Below are 22,528 nucleotides of genomic sequence, written 5' to 3' on the forward strand. Positions count from 1 at the left end.
CAGTTCTCGTGCCTTGGATATTTTTGGTGCTGGTCTTCTTTTGTCCATTGAATCTGATTTATTGGTCTAGGGATGCCCACTAAATACTGGATTTAGTAGGCATTTTAGGGGGAACCAATGAGTCATCTAACTTTGGGTGGCTACACCCAATAAAGTTACCACTTCCTGTGAGAAGAGTCACTTCCCTATCCTTGATTGGCTATTTCCCTTCCATCCAAGATGGAGGAAAATGAAATGGAGCGCACACCACACAGACAACACCTTAGGGGTGATGCATGCCAGGTAGGGCCGCTCCTCCTACTCTTTTTTGAGTTACCCGCCATAGCGTTTGCCAAAAGTAGGGGTTTGCACAGGGGGTACCATCTGCTGCTAGCAGCAGGCCTGGAGGTCTAGTTTCAAAGGTGTTAGCCATTTGAAGCTTGCCATCACAGCAGTGCACATCCCTGAGGGACGGGGTGTTGGCACCTCCACCGAGGAAGGGCTTTGTTCTACAAACCAAAGAGACAGATCTCTCCCTCAGGGTTTGTAGATTGGATCTTCAGAGGTGGCAGGCTGGATAGAACCAGTCAGCAACCATGCCAGGGTAGTTAGCTTTTGCAGGGGGCACCTCTAATTTGACCCGTGAGTACCTTTTATAATAAATCCAACACTGGCACCAGAGTGGATTTATAATTCTAAGTTGTTTGAGACCAAACAACCCAGTGTTCCAAGTGGCCATCATGTTGCTATGAAACTCGTACTGACCATTGTCCAGCACCTGTATTTTAAAATGGCTGCTCTGTTCACTCACTCTATCCTAGTATGGACAAGGACACAATGGGGCATATTGCTCATGCAGCTATGCCCTCACATACATTATGTGCACACTACCTTAAGGCCAAAAGACCAGCCAGAGGGGTGACATACCTATTTGGTATGCAGTGTACCGTGGACAGGGCACAAAGGCAGTGTGCCATATTGAGCTTTCACTTTAGGTTTGCATCAGGGCACTCAGCCTGCAATGGCAGTGCTGGGTGAACCTGGATGCAGGGCCTTAGAGGGTTGAACATCAGTGCTGCTGCCCTCAGAGGCCTACCCATAGTGCCTGGGCACTTAAGTACCATTTACTAGGGGCTTATGGTGGCAGCCAAGGGTGTCTCCAATTGTGCTAATCCATCACAACAGTTTAGGAAAAGAGCTCTGACCCTCGGAACCTGGTTAGCAGGGACCCTGGGCTCTATCAACTTCTAGGCTACATCAGACATCAGGCAAAAACTGGGGGGGCTAACCATGTCAAAAAGAGGCCTTTTCCCACACACACACCATTCTGCAAAAATAAACATCTTAGAAAGGCTTAATGTTAAAAACAGAAAATATAAACCAATTAGACCAAAGGCAGGATTTTACAACATCAGTAAAAAGTGCTTTCCTAATAATGCAATTTAGCATATACATTTGCTTGGTGCAATCAACTAATGAATGCCACTGTGTAAGCAAGCAAATTAAAAATCACAGTTTGTTTAAAATATACTGTTGGATACCTGTAAATGTTTAATGCAACAAAATGAAGTGGCTTATTTTTTACCCAACCACAAAAATGATAGTTATGCATGTTTCCCATGCTGTTTTCTCAGAAAAGCCAGTCTTGTAATCAGTTGGGACACTTCAGGTTTATAGGCACATTGGCCCTCATTACAACCCTGGCGGTAAATCCCGCGTATCGCCGTGTTGACGGCCGCCAAGATACCGTGTCCGCGGTGGTAATCCACCATGGGTATTATGACCCACACAGAGAATACCGCCACAATACAGACACCCACACTAGTCCCCCAGACCAAAGGTCATTGATAAACTGGTGATAGCAAAACCCACACCGTCATGCCAACAGGAATACGCCCACAGTATCACAACCCACGAATCAACTCAGCGGTCTTTCAACTGCGGTAAACCATTGGTGGTACACACCGCTGCGCTCAAAATACTCACACACTTATAAAACTAAACCACATTGGACAATTCAAAATACAGACACCTGACACACATACACACCACACACTCACAACACTATAAAACACATACCCACACTACCCACAACCCCTTACAACTAAAAAAAAGAGACCAAGCACAGAGAGACAAGCAAAGAGCACACACAAAATCAGAGGCACAGAACACCGTCACTCATACACCATCCACGCACATCACAGTATACACCCCAACACATCACCCCACACATCACCTCACACATATCACTCACACCACATCCATGGCACCCCAAAGATACCCCAGGTTTTCTGAGGAGGAGCTAATGGTCATGCTGGAGGAAATCATCCGGGTAGAGCCACAGCTATTCGTATCACAGGTGCAGCAGATGTCTATTGTGAGGAAGATGGAGTATAGCGAAGAATCGTCATCAGGGTCAACGCCGTGGGACAGCATCCAAGAACCAGGGATGACATCAGGAAGAGGTGGAACGACCTACGGGGGAAGGTGCATTCTGTGGTTTCAAGACACCAGATTTCTGTGCAGAGGACTGGCAGTGGACCCCCACCTCCTCCCTCACAACTAGCAACATGGGAGGAGCAATTATTGGCGATCATGCATCCTGAGGGCCTCACAGGAGTAGCAAGAGGACTGGACTCACATACCCCCACCCATACCTTCACTCCCATCACCTCACATATACCCCACCATCACAACCCACGCATCCCAATACCAAGCCCTGCATGCAACAACAATACATGGACACCCATCACAGCCCTGCATGGATACCCATCACCACAGCAAGCCCAGTCGATAGACTCACCCAGCCCACACAATCAGCAATCACACAATGCCAAGGCGACAGGGAAAGGACAATTGTACAGGGAAACACACCCATTGCACAAGATGGCATATACATATACAATAACAATGCATTTCCATCCCAACAGGACCCCTACCCAACGTCACCGGAGAGGAGGTGCCACCAACATCCATTCACCCCACAGAAGAGGCCCACAGTGATGACAGCAGCTCTTCACACCTGGATCACGATGACCAACCTGGCCCATCAGGGACCTCTGGACAGTCGGTTCCCCTGCCACAGTCCCAACCCACCACAGAGCCTCCCCCCTCAGGAAACACCAGCACAGCACCCACCCAGCGGGCCCATACCTCTGTCCCTAGGGCACATCAATCAGCAGTGTGTCCACCACTACAGGGACCCCAGGCAACCCCACTAACACAGGACAACAGGGAAGCTGGAAGGACTGCTTGCCACAGGGGGAGGACAGACCCAGGGAACCAAACCTCCAAGAGGCACTCTCCAACATCATGGGAGCATACCACCTTTCCCAGGAGACCATGGGCACAGTACTGGCCAAGTTACAGGAGACCCAGCGGCTGCAGGAGGGACAGTACCTGGGGATCAGGGAGGACCTCACAAAAATCTTCACCATCCTGGTCACCATTGCAGGGGTGCTGGCTGACATGGGCAAGACCTTGATGGAGGCAGTGGCACAACAAAGTACCCCTGACACTATCCAAACCGAGTAACAGCCTTCCACCTCCGCCGGCGCTATTAGACAGGAGTCCCCGCCACAGGACCAACAGGCTACCCTCACGCTACACCCTGCAGAAGGAGAACCACCCCACAAACCGTCCCTGTGATCCAGGCAGAAGGCAGAGAACATTGCCAAGACCCCCGCCAGGAAATTGGAGTCTCCTGATAGTCATCCTTCTGTCCCACTATGTTACCCCGTCCACCTTGAACTGCCATTGCTCCCCTTCCTATGACCCCTTGGACAATGCACCTGTGATACCCAGAGACTGGACTCTACCCTGGACTTTTCTCCACCATCACCCCAGCCCCTTGCACATACCCCTATACATATTAGCACATAAATAAACACCCTTGAAAAAAATACCAATCTGGAGTCAGTCTGATGATTCACAAGTGTATTAGTACAACATTATCAAAGCATTGCAACATCTATGTTAATTGAATTATACCAATGTATGGCAGTTGGTGGGCAGCAGCACACGTAGAAGGAGCGAGAATGGGGTACACAGATCTGAAAAAAGGGAATCCAAAGGAAACAGTCAGTGGCCATAGACAGAGGGTTATGTCCAAAAGTATACTGAAATGTGAAGAGAAGTTACAGTCTCTTACCTGTGTGTCACTGGAAGTACTGCTGGATAATGTTTGTTCTGTTGTCCATATCTTCTTCATCTGCCTCCTCTTCCTCATTGTCCTCCGGCTCCACCGCTGCCACACGACCATCACCAGCGTCATCCTCCAGCAGAAAAGGCACTTGGTGTCTCAAGGACAGGTTGTGCAACATACAGCATGCCACGATGATCTGGCACACCTTCTTCGGTGAGTAGTACAGGGATCCACCTGTTAGGTGGAGGCACCGGAACCTGGCGTTCAGGAGGCCGAAGGTCCTCTCAATAATCCTCCTTGTTCGCCCATGTGCCTCATTGTAACGTTCCTCTGCCCTTGTCCTGGGATTCCTCACTGGGGTCATTAGCCATGAGAGGTTGGGGTAACCAGAGTCACCTGCAAATATCAAGGGACAACTGTTAGACACACACTAACCCTTAGGGACAACCCCATACCCAGACACCTACTTATACTGTGTGGGGACCTTGGGCTGACCTATTAGCCACACCCGGTGCCTCTGGAGTTGGCCCATCACATAAGGGATGCTGCTATTCCTCAAGATATAGGCGTCATGCACTGAGCCAGGATATTTGGCATTCACATGGGAGATGTACTGGTACGCCAAACACACCATTTGCACATTCATCGAATGATAGCTTTTTCTATTCATTTACACCTGTTCATTTCTGCGGGGGGGGACAATTCCCACATGTGTACCATCAATGGCACCAATGATGTTGGGGATATGTCCCAGGGCATAGAAGTCAGATTTCACTGTGGCCAAATCCTCCACCTGGAGGAAGATGATGTAGCTGTGCATGTGTTCCAGCAGGGCAGACAACACTCTGGTTAACACGTTTGAGAACATTGGCTTAGACATTCCTGGTGCCATGGCCACTGATGTTTGAAAGGAGCAACTTGCCAGGAAATGGAGCACTGAAAGGACCTGCACTAGAGGGGTTATTCCTGCTGGCTGGCAGATAGCTGACATCAGGTCTGGCTCCAATTGGGCACACAGTTCTTGGATTGTGGCACGATCAAGTCTGTATGTGATGATAATGTGTCTGTACTCCATTGTCGACAGGTCCACCAGGGGTCTGTACACCGGAGGATGCCGCCATCTCATCATCTGCCTCAGCGGTTGTAGCCTATGGAGGAGAACAGTGAGCAGAAGGTCATTGACCACATATATATCACAACTGTGTTTAGATTAATGTTACAGAAGCAGTGTGTAAATTCAAGAGTCAGTATATGTGCCAATATGTGCTGTGACACTGTTAGGTGCCATGCCATGTGCCCCAGCCTGACCTGTGAGGAGGGACAAGGGGAAATGAGGTAACTGCGCTGGTGTTGTGCTGCATCGCGGTAGGCATCGATGACCGCCGCGCAACTCCACATTGGTTGTCATTGGGCCCTATGGGTACCAGGAGTCAATGACGATGTATGCCTGCGGTGACGGTACGCACCACTGCGGACGTCACCACCATTTTCTACCTATTCTCTCACTTGCTACCTGACCATCAACAGGAGGGGACATACATTACAAGTGCTGCTGTGACCTGAGTCTGGAAGCGACAATGGCTAGAGTGTCTGGGGAAAGGGCCCCTGCCTTTACTGCGGAGGAGTCGGAGAAACTGGTGGATGGGGTCCTCCCCAGTACACATTACTCTACGGTCCTCCAAACAAAGATGTGAGTACCATGTGAGCATCATGCTTGGGCAAAGCCTGTTTGGAGTGGTGTGGATGTAAGCCACATGTTGTGGGGTGCTAAGGCGTCCTGGCCTGGATGCTGCATGAGAGGTGGTCACTGTATGTGCGTCAGGGCATTGGTGGGAACTGGTGGGAAATCATTCCGGATGGGTGAGTAATTATATTTTCTGCTGTCTTTTCCCTCTAGGTCAGCGCCGACCAGAAAAAGGCTATTTGGCGTGCCATCGCCAAAGATGTGTGGACCCTGGAGGTCTATCACAGGCGGAGCACCGACTGCCGCAAGAGATGGGAGTACCTGCGCCACTGGACCAAGAAGACTGCGGAGGCCCAGCTGGGGCTGGCCTCCCAACGTGGAAGGGGTGCCCGTCGCACCATGACCCCCCTTATGTTCCGCATCCTGGCGGTGGCCTATCCGGAGTTGGATGGGCGCTTGAGGGCATCACAGCAGCCACTAGGGGGTGAGTACAGTTTCAGAAAGCTGACTTTGCGCACTTTAGGAACTAGCTGGGTGGGGGATGTGGGCTGTGGGTGCCCCTAGGCCAGGGCAATCATGGCAGGGTAGGTCCCTTGTTTGCAGGCTCTGAAGCACCCCTACCCCAATGGTACAAGTGGCCAACTACTACTGGGCAGGGTCCTGTGGGTGTCATGGGTGGCATTAGGCATTGTACCCCATGGGCTGGTGACTACCTTAGTCAGTCATTGGGCTTGGCCTACTGCATAGGACAGCTCAGTGTGTGTTGTGTACGCCAACGGTAGTGGTGTTGCTGGCATTGACCATGTGTATCCTCTGTGTATCCCCCCCTTCTTGTTTTGTCACCCTGAACTTGTGTGCATTAGCTTCATCTGGCGGTGGAGCAGAGGCACCGGCGACGGAGGGAGCTGCATCCCACATGGCCCATGAGGGCGAATCCACTGAGGGTGAAGGCACCAGTGGAATTGAGGGCGAGGGGAGCTCCACAACGGGGACAGGAGGGGATACCAGTGACAGTGACTCCTCCTCCGATAGAAGCTCCCTGGTAGTGGCGGACACCTCTGTGCCCACCCCAACAACAGGTACAGCCACCACCCCCCTACCAGCACCGCCCTCCCAGCAGCCCCTCAGAGTGTTTTCCGTGCCCGCTCACCCAGGAGGGTGGGCATCTTCTTCGCCCTGGGCACCTCAGGCCCTGCCCCAGTCAGCCCTGCTGCCCTCAGTGAGGAGGCTATTGACCTCCTGAGATCCCTCACTGTTGGGCAGTCAACCATTCTGAATGCCATCTAGGGTGTTGAGAGGCATTTACAACAAACAAATGCATACCTGGAGGGCATTCATTCTGGCGTGGCGGCCCAACAGAGAGCATTTCAGGCTCTGGCATCATCACTGATGGCAGCCATTGCCCCTTTGTCCAGCCTCCCACCTCCAACTTCCACTACCCAGACTCAATCCCCTCTTCCTCACCCTATCCCAAGCACACCATCAGACCAGCATGCACACACATCAACACACGAAAGTGGCTCCGGAAAACATAAGCACCACACATCATCACACAGGCACTCACACAAGCACCATAACCGAGCATACATACCAACATCCACTTCCTCCACTGTGTTCCCCTCCTCCTCTTCGTCCACCTCCCTCCCAGTAGCGTCTCCACTCACACCTGCATACACTACATCATCAGCCACTGCATCCATCACCAGCACGCCCATCACAACACACCCCACATGAGCAACCGCCACCCCCACAACCATGCACACGTCCCCTGTGTCCTCTCCCAGTGTGTCTGTGAGCCCACCTACCAAAGTACACAAACGCAGGCACACACCCACTCAACAGCCATCCATCTCACAACAGCCTCTAGCCCATGCACCTTCATCCAAACTCAGCAGACGTACACCTCCCACAACTACTACCTCTTCCTCCAGTCCAACACCCCCTCCGTCTTCCCATCCCTGTGTGTCAAAAACTTTTTTCCTGGCTAATGTTGACCTCTTCTCTACGCCTCTCCCACCCCGTCCTTCCCCTAGGGCCAGGATTTCTAGATCCCAGGCCAGCACCTCAGCCACCAAGTCGGTGTCTGCTGTGGTCCTTGCAAGTCTAAGAGGATCGAAGGGGGCACCCGTCAGGGCTGACAATGTGCCACCTATCCAATGCTAAAGACCACCCGATTCCGCCATCTGCCAAGGTTAAGAAGGGGACGGCATGCAGTGCGGACAAGACGCACCACCCACCCAGCAAGGCCTCATCCAAAATAAAAGAGGACAGTGCCAAGGTCCCAGCAGGGTCTACTAAGGTGGGGAAGGGACACAAAAGCAGGGCAAGTCACTTCAGGGCTCGGAGCCTCCTGGTGAGGGACTGGTGACCACCATTTGTCCTGACAGGCCAGCAACCTTTACCACGGTAAGCACCGCCACAACGACCACCACCTGCACCGCCACCTGCTCTGGCATCTTCACTGCCACCTGCACCGCCACCTGCCCCGCCATCTGCACCGCCCCCTGCACCGCCGCTGCCACAACGACAGTCACAAGCATCATCCCCAGTAGGCAGCCATCCGGGGCTGCTGGAGATGGCCTGGTGTCTCCCTCCACTACTACAAGCACCTGCACCACGGGCAGCATCAGCAGCATCTCCGCTGCTGACACTGCCACAGGCACCGCCACCTGCACCACCAAATGCACCGCCACATGCCCAGCCGGTGCCACTACATCGGGCAGCAGCCCCAGTGGGCAGCCATCCGAGGCTGCAGGAGACGTCCTGGACCCTGCACACACCACTTGAGGAACCACCTCCAGCACTGGCACTACCAACAGTTTGCAACCTAAGTCGCTGCAGGATGGAGTGTGGCTCTGCCTCCATGGAGTATCATGCTACCTGTTCCCTGAACATCTCGTTCCTCAGACACCCAGGTAAGAGAATGGGAACTGCCGCACCCCAGGTGCAGCATCACTGGGCACAATGCCCCCTCCAGAGCCAGTGGAAAGATGCATCCACTCACCCAATCCTTGGCAGGATGAAGCAGACCGGGCACAATGCCCCCTCCAGAACCAGTGGAGAGATGCATCCACTCACCCAATCCTTGGCAGGATGAAGCAGACTGGCCACAAGGCCCCCTCCAGAACCAGTGGAAAGATGCATCCACTCACCCAATCCTTGGCAGGATGAAGCAGACTGGGCAAAATGCCCCCTCCAGAACCAGGGGAGAGATGCATCCACTCAGCACAAGGCCCCCTCCAGAACCAGTGGAGAGATGTATCTACTCACCCAATCCTTGGCAGGATGAAGAAGACTGGGAAGAAGGCCCCCTCCAGAACCAGTGGAGAGATGCATCCACTCATCTAATCCTTGGCAGGATGAAGAAGACTGGGCACAAGACCCCTTCCAGAACCAGTGGAGAAAGGCATCCACTAGAGAGACTGTGGCTTTGCACTCCCCAGGACCAAGCAGTGGGCACACCACCCACTTGAGAGACTGTGGCTTTGCACTCCCAGGAGCAAGCAGTGGGCAAACCACCCACTTGAGAGACTTGAGAGACTGTGGCTTTGCACTCCCCAGGACCAATCAGTGGGCAAACCACCCACTTGAGAGACTTGAGAGATTGTGGCTTTGCACTCCCCAGGACATCTCTGTGGGCATGTTCCTCCCTCGAGGAGCAGTGGCATAGTACCATCTTCCGGCTGAGGTGCCCCAGTCCCCTTCCCCTTGAGGTGCCTATGTTTTCTCGACCTGATGCCCCTGCAGTGTTCTCTCCGTTTTGAGGCAGGAGTTAAGTGTGGGCTTCGCCCATGAATGTTTGGGCCACTGGTCCACGGACATTTACAAAGGACAGTGTACAGCCTTCTGTACATATTGTAAATATTTGTATATACTATTTTTTTATATTTGTTAGCTATATTTGCATGTTCCAAAATATCACTGATTTAACTCAATTCCTTTTGTCCTTGCGTTCTTCCAGGAGGTAACAGGGTGTATCTGTAATGTTGTTGGATGTGTTAGTGTGTATTGTGTTGTGGGAGAGGGTGGTGGGTGGGGCTGTTGCGTGTTTCGTGTTTGTGTCACTCTCTTTTTCCTCACCCCGTGTGCTGGGTGCAGTACTCACCGTTGTCGTTGCCGCCACCTTCTTTCAAATTCCTGGTGTATTAGTAGATACACCAGGATGGGGAGGACCTGCGGTTCGGGCTCTATGGCGTCCTGGTTCTCCGTTGAGTGTCGAAAGGTGATGGGTTCCCCTTCTGTGTACTGTTTCCGCCGTGCTTTTGATGTCGTTGGTACTGCCCCGGAAAAGCTGACGGATTGGCCTCTCATAATACAGTGGGTGGAACATTGTCTTCCGCCTGTCTGTTGGTGGTGACTGCCGCAGTGTTTGTTTTTAACGCCCTGGCGGTCGGAGTGTTGAAGTGGCTGTCTATGAATGCGGTTTCCGCCGTGGTGTTGATCCCATTTTTTTGTCCGCCAGCCTGTTGGCGGTATTACCGCCACTTTATCTCCAATCGCCAGGGTTGTAATGAGGGCCATAATCTCTAGGTGCAACAAAACCAGAAGCCGTACTGATTTAACAATCATTATTTTGTGTTCTATCAATAAGTCTCTGAATGACAATGGACCAATTATATTTGTCAGTATCATTCAGTTTAAAGGCTTGCTCCAAAATACATGAAACGTATGCCTTATTTAGACTTTTACAAAACCAGATGCTTATCCTGCCCACCAAATTACAACTGTCATAGGCTTGTAACCAGCCGCACAGTAGATTGGACCTCCATCATATTTGTGACGAAGTATCCTATCTGCCAAATATTAAATGTCTCCTAATATCTAACATTTTCCACAAAAGAATATCTTGCATTATGAAATATAACCATATCCCATAATGCATTCCAAGACATTAACCCATATGTAGTTTGGAGCCTCTGAAAACATGCTAGCATATTGTTTTGACTGAATACCCAGCCCAAAATAGGAGATTGGCATCTTCCATATACCTACTATATTGCTTGCTTTTGACTCCACTGTATCAGCACACCATTAGTCCCTTTGAGAAAGTAGCCTCTTTATAGGATGGTTACCCCCACTTTTGGCCTGTTTGTGAGTGTGTGTCAGTGTGTTTTTACTGTATCACTGGGATCCTGCTAGCCAGAAGCCCAGTACTCCTAGTTTGTGGCCTAATGTGTGTGTTGTCAGTAGTGCTTAACTGTGTCACTGAACTTCTGCTAACCAGACCTTCAGTGCTTATGCTCTCCCTGCTTCCAAATTAGTCACTATAGGCTAGTGACTTCATCTACCAGTTCCAATTGGCACACTGAACCCCCCTTATAAATTCCTATTATATGGTACCTAGGTACCCAGGTCATTGGGGTTCCTGGAGATCCATATGGGCTGCAGCATTTCTTTTGCCTCCCATAAAGAGCTCAGACAACCCCTTTAACAGGACTGCAACTGCAGCCTGCGTGAAATAGTGCACACACTATTTCACAGCCATTTTCACTGCACTTAAGTAACTTATAAGTCACCTCTATGTCTAACCTTCATTTACTAAAGGCTAGGTGCAAAGTTACTAAGTGTGAGGGCACCCTTGCACTAGCAAAGGTGCCACCATGCTGTCCAGGCCAAATCCCCGGACTTTGTGATTGCGAGGATGCCATTACACTTGTGCACTACATATACGTCAATACCTATATGTAGCTTCACAATGGTTACTCTGAATATGGCCATGTAAGGTGTCTAAGATCATGGTATTTTCCCTCTATTCCAAATCTGGTATTGGGGAGCCAATTCCATGCATCCTGGGTGCTCCACCATGGACCCCCAGTACTGCCAAACCAGCTCTCTGAGGCTTGTACTGCAGCTACACCTGCTGCGACCTCACAGACAGGGTTCTGCCGTCCTGGGGTCTGAGCAGCTCAGTCCCAGGAAGGCAGAACAAAGTGTTTCCATTGGGAGGAGGTTGTTACATCCTCTCCCTTTGGAAATAGGTGTTACAGGCTTGGGAGGGCTAGCCTCCCAGAGCCTCTGAAAATTGCTTTGAAGGGTACAAATGTGCCCTCCTTGTACAAGCTACACCGGTTCAGGGACCCCCAGTCCCTGCTCTGGCGCGAAGCTGGACAATGGAAAGGGGAGTGACCACTCCCCTGTCCATCACCACCCCAGGGGAGCTCCTCCAGTGTGTCCCAGACTTCAGCCATCTTGTTTTCCAAGGTGCAGGGACACTCTGGAGGCCTCTGAGTGGCCAGTGCCAGCAGATGATGTCAGAGACCTCTCCTCATAGGCCCATACCTAGTTAGGTAGCCAATCCCTCTCTCAGGGCTATTTAGGGTCTCTCCTGTGGGTTCCTGTTCAGATTCTGCTTGCAAGTTTCCATCAGGAATCCTCTGCAACTACTGCTTCATCCTCTGACCTCGGATCAACCACAGACTGCTCCAGGAACCGCTGTAACTGCAACAAAGTATCCAGAAGGGCTACTTCGACTCTGCAACTTCAGCTCCAGCCAGCAACTGCAAAGTTCCCATGGTGTGCATGCTCCGGGGACTTTCAGCCTTCACCCTGCACCAGAAGGACCTAAGAAATCTCCTGTGGAGTGACGGAGTCACTTCCCTGCTCCAGCAGGCACCTGCTAAGATGATGACTGGTTCATTTGGACTCCTCTCCTGGCGACGAGCGTGCTCCTTGGAACACAGGAGGTGGACCCCTTCAACAAAGACTGTCTTAAGGTCCTGCGTTCCACATTTGGAGGAGGTAAGACCTTGCCTTCCCCGTTTGCGGCAGTACCCCTGTGCACCATGTCATCTTCACCTCCTAAGGGCTCTGTGAAAGAATCCTTCGTGCACAGCCTGGCTCAGGTCCCCAGCACTCTATCATGCAACGCTCAACTCGCTGAGTTGTTCTCTGGTGGCGTGGGACCTTCCTTTGTAGTGCTGCAGAAACCACAATTTGCACCTTCTTTGGCCCGGTGTCCTGGGACCTTCATAGGTGCTGCCTGGTCATCTGTGGGTTCCCTCCAGTGTTGGGAGCCCCCTCTGCCTCCTCAGTCCGAGTTGAGGCCCCCAGGTCCCTCCCGGGTCCAGGCAGCGCCATTTTGATTCAATCCTTGACATTGCTTGAACCAAGGCTTGTTGGACATATCCAGCACTACAACTCGCCTGTATCCAACATCTCCACGTGGGACATCCTTTTCATCATGCAGGAACCCGTAGCCATCTTCTTTGGTGCTCTTCTGCAGACTTCTTCCAACAGGAGAATCCTCTTTTGCACCATCTTCTAGGTTGGCAGGGGCTCCTGTCCTTCCTGGAATCTTCTGCGACTTCTGGACTTGGTCTCCTCTCTTTACAGATCTTTGGGTCCAGGAATCCACCATTTGTTGCACGCAGTCTTGCTTGGTTCTTGCAATAACTCTAATCACAACTTGTAGTGTGTGTTAAGGAAACTTGCAGTACTTTACTTCTACTTTCCTTGGCTCTGGGGTGGGGTATTTTACTCACCGTTGTGGTTTTCGTACTCTCCCAGCGATTCTCAACACACTATACTTGTCTGGGGGGAATTTGTGATTCGCATTCCACTTTCTTAGTATATGGTGTGTGTTGCCCCTACACCTGTTTCTTCCTATTTTATTCTATAGTATTTTCTATTGTTTGCGCTATCCTATGACTATTTACTTACCTGATTTTGGTGTCTAGTGTACATATTGTGTATAATACTTACCTCTAGCAGGAGTATTGCCTCTAAGATATTTTTGGCCTTGTATCACTAAAATAAAGTACCTTTTTTTTTGGTAACACTGAGTATTGTCTTTTATTGTGTATAAGTACCGTGTAAAGATAGTGGTATTGCAGGAGCTTTGCATGTCTCCTAGTTCAGCCTAAGCTGCTCTGCTACAGCTACCTCTCTCTGCCTAAGCTGCTAGAACACTACTACATTTCACTAATAAGGGATAACTGGACTGGGTAAAAAGTGTAAGTATCCATGTTCGGAGATACTGGGCTCCAATTTTTATAACTGGGGCCTTTTGTCACTAATGATTGGGGTCCCCTTACCGCAGACCACCTAACTGGGAATCAAGTACATCTAAGCCCTGAATTACCAAACGTAACACTCACCAAAAGGGTGCAGACTAATCAGAACTAGGTGGCCAGAACCACACTCAATCAACAACACCACACTCACATCACATCACACCTACAGGTGCTTCATTGACTCCCCATACACAAATGAGCACAATTCAAACAACTCACCCATACTTTCAACGCACTTCATAGCACAGGCCCAGCATACCTCAATAATCACATCTGCTTTCACAAATCTTCCAGACACCCCACTCGTCCAGACTTTTAATTGTACACATCTCACTCATACGGAAAAACAGATCTGGCAGTTGAGTCATTCTCTACACTGCACCTAAGGCATAAAACAACCTGCTGCTACACAAACAAAGAGCCACCTTCTCACTTCTTGAATTGCAGAAGAAGTTGAAGACCTGGCATTTCGAGTAGTCCCACCATGCGCTAGGCTTGGCTAGACTCACACCTGCTCTGTGCAAGGATTCCCTCATGGGCAAGGAGCACTCTACAAATCTGCATAACAATAGAGCAAGGCAGATTAGTCATAGGACCAGGTTTATATGATTGCTCATAATTTACTCTGTCTTCCTGATGGAGTTACCGTCCCCCATTTAGCAATAATTGCCAAGCAGGCATACATTTTTAAAGCATTGGCAGAAACCGGTCACAGAAGCCCTGTCAATGATATTTGCAGTTTCAGTTTTATTTTTATTTTCAAAAAACAAATCTCAAATTGGGATATTCTTTTTGAAAATAAAAAAGAAAATGCTCCTCTTGCCGTTGGAGTCTTCTCCCATGCTGAGGGGAGCATATAGGAGTGTTCAAAGCCCTCTACCACTGGGGTTTTCCTGACAGTGACCGGCAGTGAAAGTTGACATCTAATTCCACCCATCTAAATTAGGTGGGTGGATTTAGAGGTCTACCTCCGATGGCCCATACTCCACTGAGCCGCTGGAGAGGTTTAATCATGGCAGAGACAAAGGGCCAGTATTACAAGGCCCTTGCACCTCCTTGCGCCACATTAGCATAATTTATGTTTTCATGTTAAGGTGGTGTTAGGTAGGCAGTTCTGAGATGCCATATTTACAAAGAGTTAACATGGAGGCATTTCAAGAAGTGTCAGCATTTGGTCTGTGGTGGTCTCCTTGGATAAAGGCGCCAAGGACTGGTGACATTTGTTGTTACTTTTCTTTTTTACCAAGGTACTTGTGGAGTGCAGCTTTTTTCTTTAATCTGGCGTTCTTGGCCTGAACATGTGGGAGCTCTGTGACATGGCACATTCAAGACTGCTCCCCCTTCAGCAATCCACTACAGTAAAAAGCATGAAAACATCAAGGGGGTTATTCTAACTTTGGAGGAGTGTTAATCCGTCCCAAAAGTGACGGTAAAGTGACGGATATACCACCAGCCGTATTACGAGTTCCATAGGATATAATGGACTCGTAATACGGCTGGTGGTAAATCCGTCACTTTTCCGTCACTTTTGGGACGGATTAACACCTCCTCCAAAGTTAGAATAACCCCCCAAGTCTCCTCCTCTCACTGTTCACTTAACTCCAGGTTGAGAAGACCAGTGTGTCATCCGTGCTTATTGTGCTTAGAAAGTTCCCATGCTTCAGAACGTCCATCAGGTCCAGTGGCCAGCATAAAAAGTACCCCAGTCACCACCCAATCTCTATTTTGTCACAGAAATACCAATGACAGGCCCTAGGACACAATCCTTCCTAGGGAATTTAACTACACTAATGTATTTCTGAGCCTGACAGCTTCAGGGATCCACCTGGCCTTCCTAGCATGGTACAGTTAAACAAATGCATTGTTTCTGGAAGAACCTCACAGTGTTTTGTTTTAGGCTTCTCCGCTTCCATTGAGAGATAATTTCAGGGAGGTCTTGGACAGGTGCAACAGCAGCAGCATCCCAGTTCTTAAGCATTTTAAAAATGTTTCCAGTACTTCCCAGGTCCCATAGCCTCCTAGTCACTTGCATGTCACCTGTGTGTCTTGCAGCAGTCTGAAGTACCCCTTCCTATGGCACATCAGCCATATTGTCACCCTCTCCTTCAGGGTCCCTAACAAGGTTAACCTCTACGGACTTCCAGAGTGAGTCACGAGGCAGAGACAGTCTCAGACAGTACAAGAGCAGTGTCCCTCCATTGCAGACAGGCTGACCTACACAACAGTTTTTTTCTTTCGTTTTTGCACTTCCCTCATCGCTCTAAGCTTCTCCTTGTACAGGGGTTAAAGATGGTGCTGGAGAGTTTTAGAGGGTGTGCATCTCTGCTTAATTGAGAGGTGCCATATCTCAGCTTCACCTTTGATGGGGACCTTCTGAGAACAGCCCACAGATTAGTAGAACTTGTGTACAGCATTCTGGGATTTCCATGATGGCAACATCAAACTGTATTTTCTAAGAGTTCTCACTGGAGCTTCGCTATGCCCCTAGTTGACCCTACACAATCACTTTCTTTCTTCCAAGACTTCAATCAGAGCCCTTGGTGTGAGTGGTGGTAGAGCCAGCCTGTTTCTTCTTTATAAATGAGGGGAGGGCATGGCCATTCTTATCAGTGAAATGTAGGATTTTGTCTCCAACTTCTTATTCTACCAAGGGAAGTTACATCTCTCTAAATAGGTTTATTGTTAAGAAGTGGCTTGCCTGCTGACAAGCATAATAATTAACTTGAGGCAGAAATGTAGTTTAAAGTCTGATTCTCACTAAGGGTTGAATCCGGGAAATATTTCAAAATCCAAATCATGTGACTATGGCCAAATTATTTTTTTTGCACTTGAGACCTTTTTAAGCATATAGAAATGGATGTAATAATTTCTCTGTGTTGACCAAATATTTGACACAGTTTTCACCTGCAATGTAAAAACAGTAAAGCTCCACATATTCATAATAAAGCACTACAGACTCACACTCTAGTAAAAGAAATGGATGGGAGCATTTCTTTTGGTTGCCCGATTAAATGAAATGGCATGCACAGATTACAACCAGATTATTGAAGGTCCATGGATCCATCTACGAAAAGCTACCTGTGTGCAAATACTGGACTGAATTAGACGGCTGTCCTACTCACTTGTAAATGAGTATGCACATAGACACATGTGTAACCGGTGCACAGCCTTTTACCCCAGTTGCACAATAACAAACCTTATTTTTAAAGGTGGCCTCTGGCATTCATCATTCCAATTAACTTTAAAAGAAGCCTACTGTGAGATAGACACCATTAGTGAGACCGGCAGAGGTTCAAATATCAGAAGTGCAACATCAAAAATCCTAGGTGGGATTACATGGGTTAGGATCCACTTCCTCACACCCAAAAACCAATAATTCTGAGGGGACAGGGCTAACAGGTGTTACATGTGTGTAGTGCTTTCCTCTTATTTAGTTTCTAAGCACTAACATAACACAACAGAAATGCACTTGTGAGGTCAAAGAAGACTTTTATTGTTATTTTATTCTTCCCCAACCACAATGTTTATGAATGAATGACGAATTAGTAGCTTTCAAGTCCGCGTTAATCAAACAAAATATATCAGTTTGCAATATACACAGCAGGTTATATTTATAAGATATTGAATGCAAAGCAAAACAAATACTTCACCGTGTAGGAACTATTTACAGCTACATCTTTCTAAGGTCTGCAAGCTGAGACCCCTGTCAGCCGCGAGAAAGAGTGTCATCTACCCACACGGGATGCTGGCAACTGGCGCCAAGCTCCAGCACGAGGTCCGGCAGATTCGAATCTGACTCTCTGCAGCCTGTTACATTCGTTACAAAGGTGTGCCCCCTCCTCTCAGACCTGGGAAACTGAGCAAGCCTTTTGGAGACTGGCCAGGTCTCCAAGACTACTCCTGTTCCCAAGCTCAAGGGAAGAGAAACGACGCCCATGTACTCTCTCTTATCAGGTCTAGTCTACTGTGAGAGGAAAACATCTTGGTTCTCTGGTGCAAAAACACAGCTTGGAAAAATACAGAACTATTCTCAACTGCAATGTCTAACTCCACGTTAAAGGCAATGGGCAGCTAACCTAAATATCAAATGCAATGTCATGTTAAAGGCAATAGGCAGCTAACCTAAATATCAAATGCAATGTCTAGTGTCATGTCAAAGCCAATAGGCATCTAAGCTGAATACAAAATGCAATGTCTTATATCATGTCAAAGCCCATAGGCAGCTGAGCTGAATATAAAATGCAATGTATAATATCATGTCAAAGCCAATAGGCAGCGGAGCTGAATATCATGTCAAAGCCAATAGGCAGTTAAGCTGAATATCATGTCAAAGCCAATAGGCACAATACAGAATGTAATGGCTAATGCAATGTCAAAGCCCATAGGCGGCTCAACTGAATACAGAAAGTAATGGCTAATGCCATGTCAAAGCCAATAGGCACAATACAGAATGTAATGACTAATGCAATGTCAAAGCCCATAGGCGGCTAAACTGAACAAAACATACCATGTGCTACTGGTGAACATTGAGCAACTAATATGCGCAGTGGTGAAACACAAAGTCATTGGTCAAAACAAAACTCCATCAAATAGCAGGACATTCCGCCCTTTGACCAATGAATTTTTGTTTCACATATCTCTTGTGTCAAACCAAAAACAAAAAACATCAGCACAAAAAAAACATTATCAGCAAATCAAATTTCAATGATCAAAGCAATCCCTGTAAAGCAATAGAAGTGAATTAACACATTGATCTCATAACCTTTCACATCAGATACATCTACATAGAAAAGACTGGGCAATTTTTTTTTTTTTTTTTTTTTTTTTTTTTCTGAATGAGTCTCTAATTCAACAGTGTTAGCAATTTGATGTGGCATGAGTTCTGCTCATGTAAAGGTGCACGGTCCACCTGAAAGGTTTTCTGGAAGGTAAGCAAAAGTCAGAGTTCCATACGAGAGGGGGAGAAAAAAAAAAAACACAGCAAACAAGTTGAACTTGAACTGAAGGCGCAGTTTGCGCAAAATGGATCCATGGTGCTGGCACTTTACTCAGCCAGGTTCAGGTTGGGGATTCGGTCCCTTCCCCGACCCCACACGCACACACCGGAAGGGGGACCACACAGCGCACTCAGGGACAGTGGCGAAACGTGGTAGGATCTGCAAAAGAAACAAGTATGACTTTTCTTGCAAATAACATTTTTCATTTAAACTGCACCCTTTCTCTTTCTTTCCCTGTTTTATTATCAGGACGTTTTTGGGGCCCTTTGTTATATTTTCTGCAGGTTCTGGAGGGTCACTTGGGGCGTCAGCCCACACATCAACACTGAGGTTTTTATCTGCTGCGCCACAGCTTCCTTTTTCTTGCACTGTCAGAAGGGCTGGGGCAGACTCATTCTTTACCAAACCTCCATTCACTGCATTTTTGCCAAGTTGGGCCATTCTGTCTCCAATTTGTATGAATGAATCAGATTCTTTTCTAGGTATCAGCATAATTTCGATTTTTCCTTGGTAATTTGCAGCAATCACTCTCCCTAAAACCTGATCAATTTGCCATTTCTGTTCTGGTAACTTTCCTCTCCCCAACTGCTCTGTGACTGCTTGCATGACAGATTGCTTTTGTGCGTGCTGCACAGTTTTTATCAAATCTAGGGGAATGGGCATCTCTCTCATCTCTGCCCCCCTGTAAGTGGCCTTTTCACATTTCTGGGGCACCCACATAGCCATCCCCACTAAGGCAGAATTCTGGGTGAACACTTCTCTCTCTGCATTTTTCTCATTAACATCTGCAAGGTAATTGAACCAGTTAGGTACAAGCCATGTGGCTAAAACATTATCAAAGAACCAAAAATCAGCGTAAAAATGACACATCTCACGTAGCTCTTGCTTTAAAATCTGACACACATTATACAACTCTGTTCCTTCTACGGTGCCAGAAAACAACATTTCAGTCAATGAATCATCAATAAAACAAACATGCTTTTTATCTTCAGTAGACACGAATTCAAATGGTGCACACAATTTCATTGGTAACTCTTTTATCTGTGGTACTCTAGCCCTGTCTTGCAAGTACCAGATCCATTGTATGATTCTAGCTAGGGGCACTATTTTCTTCCCTTGTTCATGATTTAAATGTACATAAGTATTTCCTTCTTGCACTGCGCAGAAACCTAAAGTCTGCATTATTTCATTTGCCAAATCACAAGCGCGCAGCTGCATATTATTTTTCACAGTGACCATATACAAAAGTGTTAGGATTTCTCTCAAATGAGGGCTATTCTTTTTCCAAAAATCAAACAAGCTAATGAAACTCGGGGTGTCTTGCTCTAAAATCCTTCGTTTTACTTGTGCATTTTGCAACGGTAACTCGTAAATCACATTCTTGTCCGTGTTATCAGTTAAGGAATGCACTTTGGCTGCCAAAAACCCTGGCTCACACGGAAACTCAGTGCAGCTCGGAGCTGTCTTAACCCCCTCATTATTGGAATGGGACAAGAAAGATTCTTCATTTTTATAACTTTCAGCATTATTTTGAATTATCGTATCCTGGCTAATTTGCTCACGTAAATTCCTATTTTCATGTTCCAACTTCCTACATTTCTCTTGCATTTCTCTGTAAGCAGATAAAGGTATCCAGACCTTTCTGTCATCATTACTTCCAAAACACACGTTTTCTACATATATACAACAGGAATTATTTCTCAAAACATTATCAGGCCTTTTAGCTACACATGCATTTTCTTCTGTAATTCCCCAAACAGAAAACAATTCACAGTTTTTCTTAGCACCATCAGGCAGTTCATCAACACATGTATTCTCAGACATGGTCTGCCGTGCTACTGTGATTCTCCAAACAGAAAACAATTTCTGTAATTCTCCAAACAACAAAAAAAACAATTACACTTTTAAAGTGTGCACTTAGAAATCTACTAACTCGTCAAACCCCTTCTTAATCACCTCTTAATGACCGACCCCACGACTCCAGGTACCAATTGTAGTGCTTTCCTCTTATTTAGTTTCTAAGCACTAACATAACACAACAGAAATGCACTTGTGAGGTCAAAGAAGACTTTTATTGTTATTTTATTCTTCCCCAACCACAATGTTTATGAATGAATGACGAATTAGTAGCTTTCAAGTCCGCGTTAATCAAACAAAATATATCAGTTTGCAATATACACAGCAGGTTATATTTATAAGATATTGAATGCAAAGCAAAACAAATACTTCACCGTGTAGGAACTATTTACAGCTACATCTTTCTAAGGTCTGCAAGCTGAGACCCCTGTCAGCCGCGAGAAAGAGTGTCATCTACCCACACGGGATGCTGGCAACTGGCGCCAAGCTCCAGCACGAGGTCCGGCAGATTCGAATCTGACTCTCTGCAGCCTGTTACATTCGTTACAAAGGTGTGCCCCCTCCTCTCAGACCTGGGAAACTGAGCAAGCCTTTTGGAGACTGGCCAGGTCTCCAAGACTACTCCTGTTCCCAAGCTCAAGGGAAGAGAAACGACGCCCATGTACTCTCTCTTATCAGGTCTAGTCTACTGTGAGAGGAAAACATCTTGGTTCTCTGGTGCAAAAACACAGCTTGGAAAAATACAGAACTATTCTCAACTGCAATGTCTAACTCCACGTTAAAGGCAATGGGCAGCTAACCTAAATATCAAATGCAATGTCATGTTAAAGGCAATAGGCAGCTAACCTAAATATCAAATGCAATGTCTAGTGTCATGTCAAAGCCAATAGGCATCTAAGCTGAATACAAAATGCAATGTCTTATATCATGTCAAAGCCCATAGGCAGCTGAGCTGAATATAAAATGCAATGTATAATATCATGTCAAAGCCAATAGGCAGCGGAGCTGAATATCATGTCAAAGCCAATAGGCAGTTAAGCTGAATATCATGTCAAAGCCAATAGGCACAATACAGAATGTAATGGCTAATGCAATGTCAAAGCCCATAGGCGGCTCAACTGAATACAGAAAGTAATGGCTAATGCCATGTCAAAGCCAATAGGCACAATACAGAATGTAATGACTAATGCAATGTCAAAGCCCATAGGCGGCTAAACTGAACAAAACATACCATGTGCTACTGGTGAACATTGAGCAACTAATATGCGCAGTGGTGAAACACAAAGTCATTGGTCAAAACAAAACTCCATCAAATAGCAGGACAATGTGGGACCATGAGATTCACAAAAAAGAAACATTTTACAGGGGAAATGGTAGTTGATGTTATAATTCTGAAAGGGATGTAACGGATTATACCTTTCACATATGAAGTATGTGGGCACTCATAATTAGGGATTTACCATCCTAACAGCTCTTATCCATATATGTAATAACTCAATACAACAAAGCAAGAGAATTGCAAACTTATGAAGTTTCTCTCATTTCACTGCAAGCCAAAAAATACATGAACAACATTCATTAGCAATTGCTCTGCTTTCGATATTCTCAGTAAATAGCATTTCTAGAAATACAGAAATCAATAAAAATAGCAAGTAGAAGATGAGGAACCAGTTTGTTGTAAATGTCCTAGATAGTACACCAAAAAAAGCAATTTAATCCCTTGCCAGTTCCAGAATATGCACCTTTTGTCAAACTAGTACTGCACAGAACTGTTTGAATTTGTCATTGCTGGTTTTGTCTAAGTCATTCTAGATTTTGATTTTTGTTTACACGCATCTTGTACATTTTAAAGCAT

The sequence above is a fragment of the Pleurodeles waltl genome, chromosome 8 (assembly GCF_031143425.1).
Source record: "Pleurodeles waltl isolate 20211129_DDA chromosome 8, aPleWal1.hap1.20221129, whole genome shotgun sequence".
Lineage (NCBI taxonomy): Eukaryota > Metazoa > Chordata > Amphibia > Caudata > Salamandridae > Pleurodeles > Pleurodeles waltl.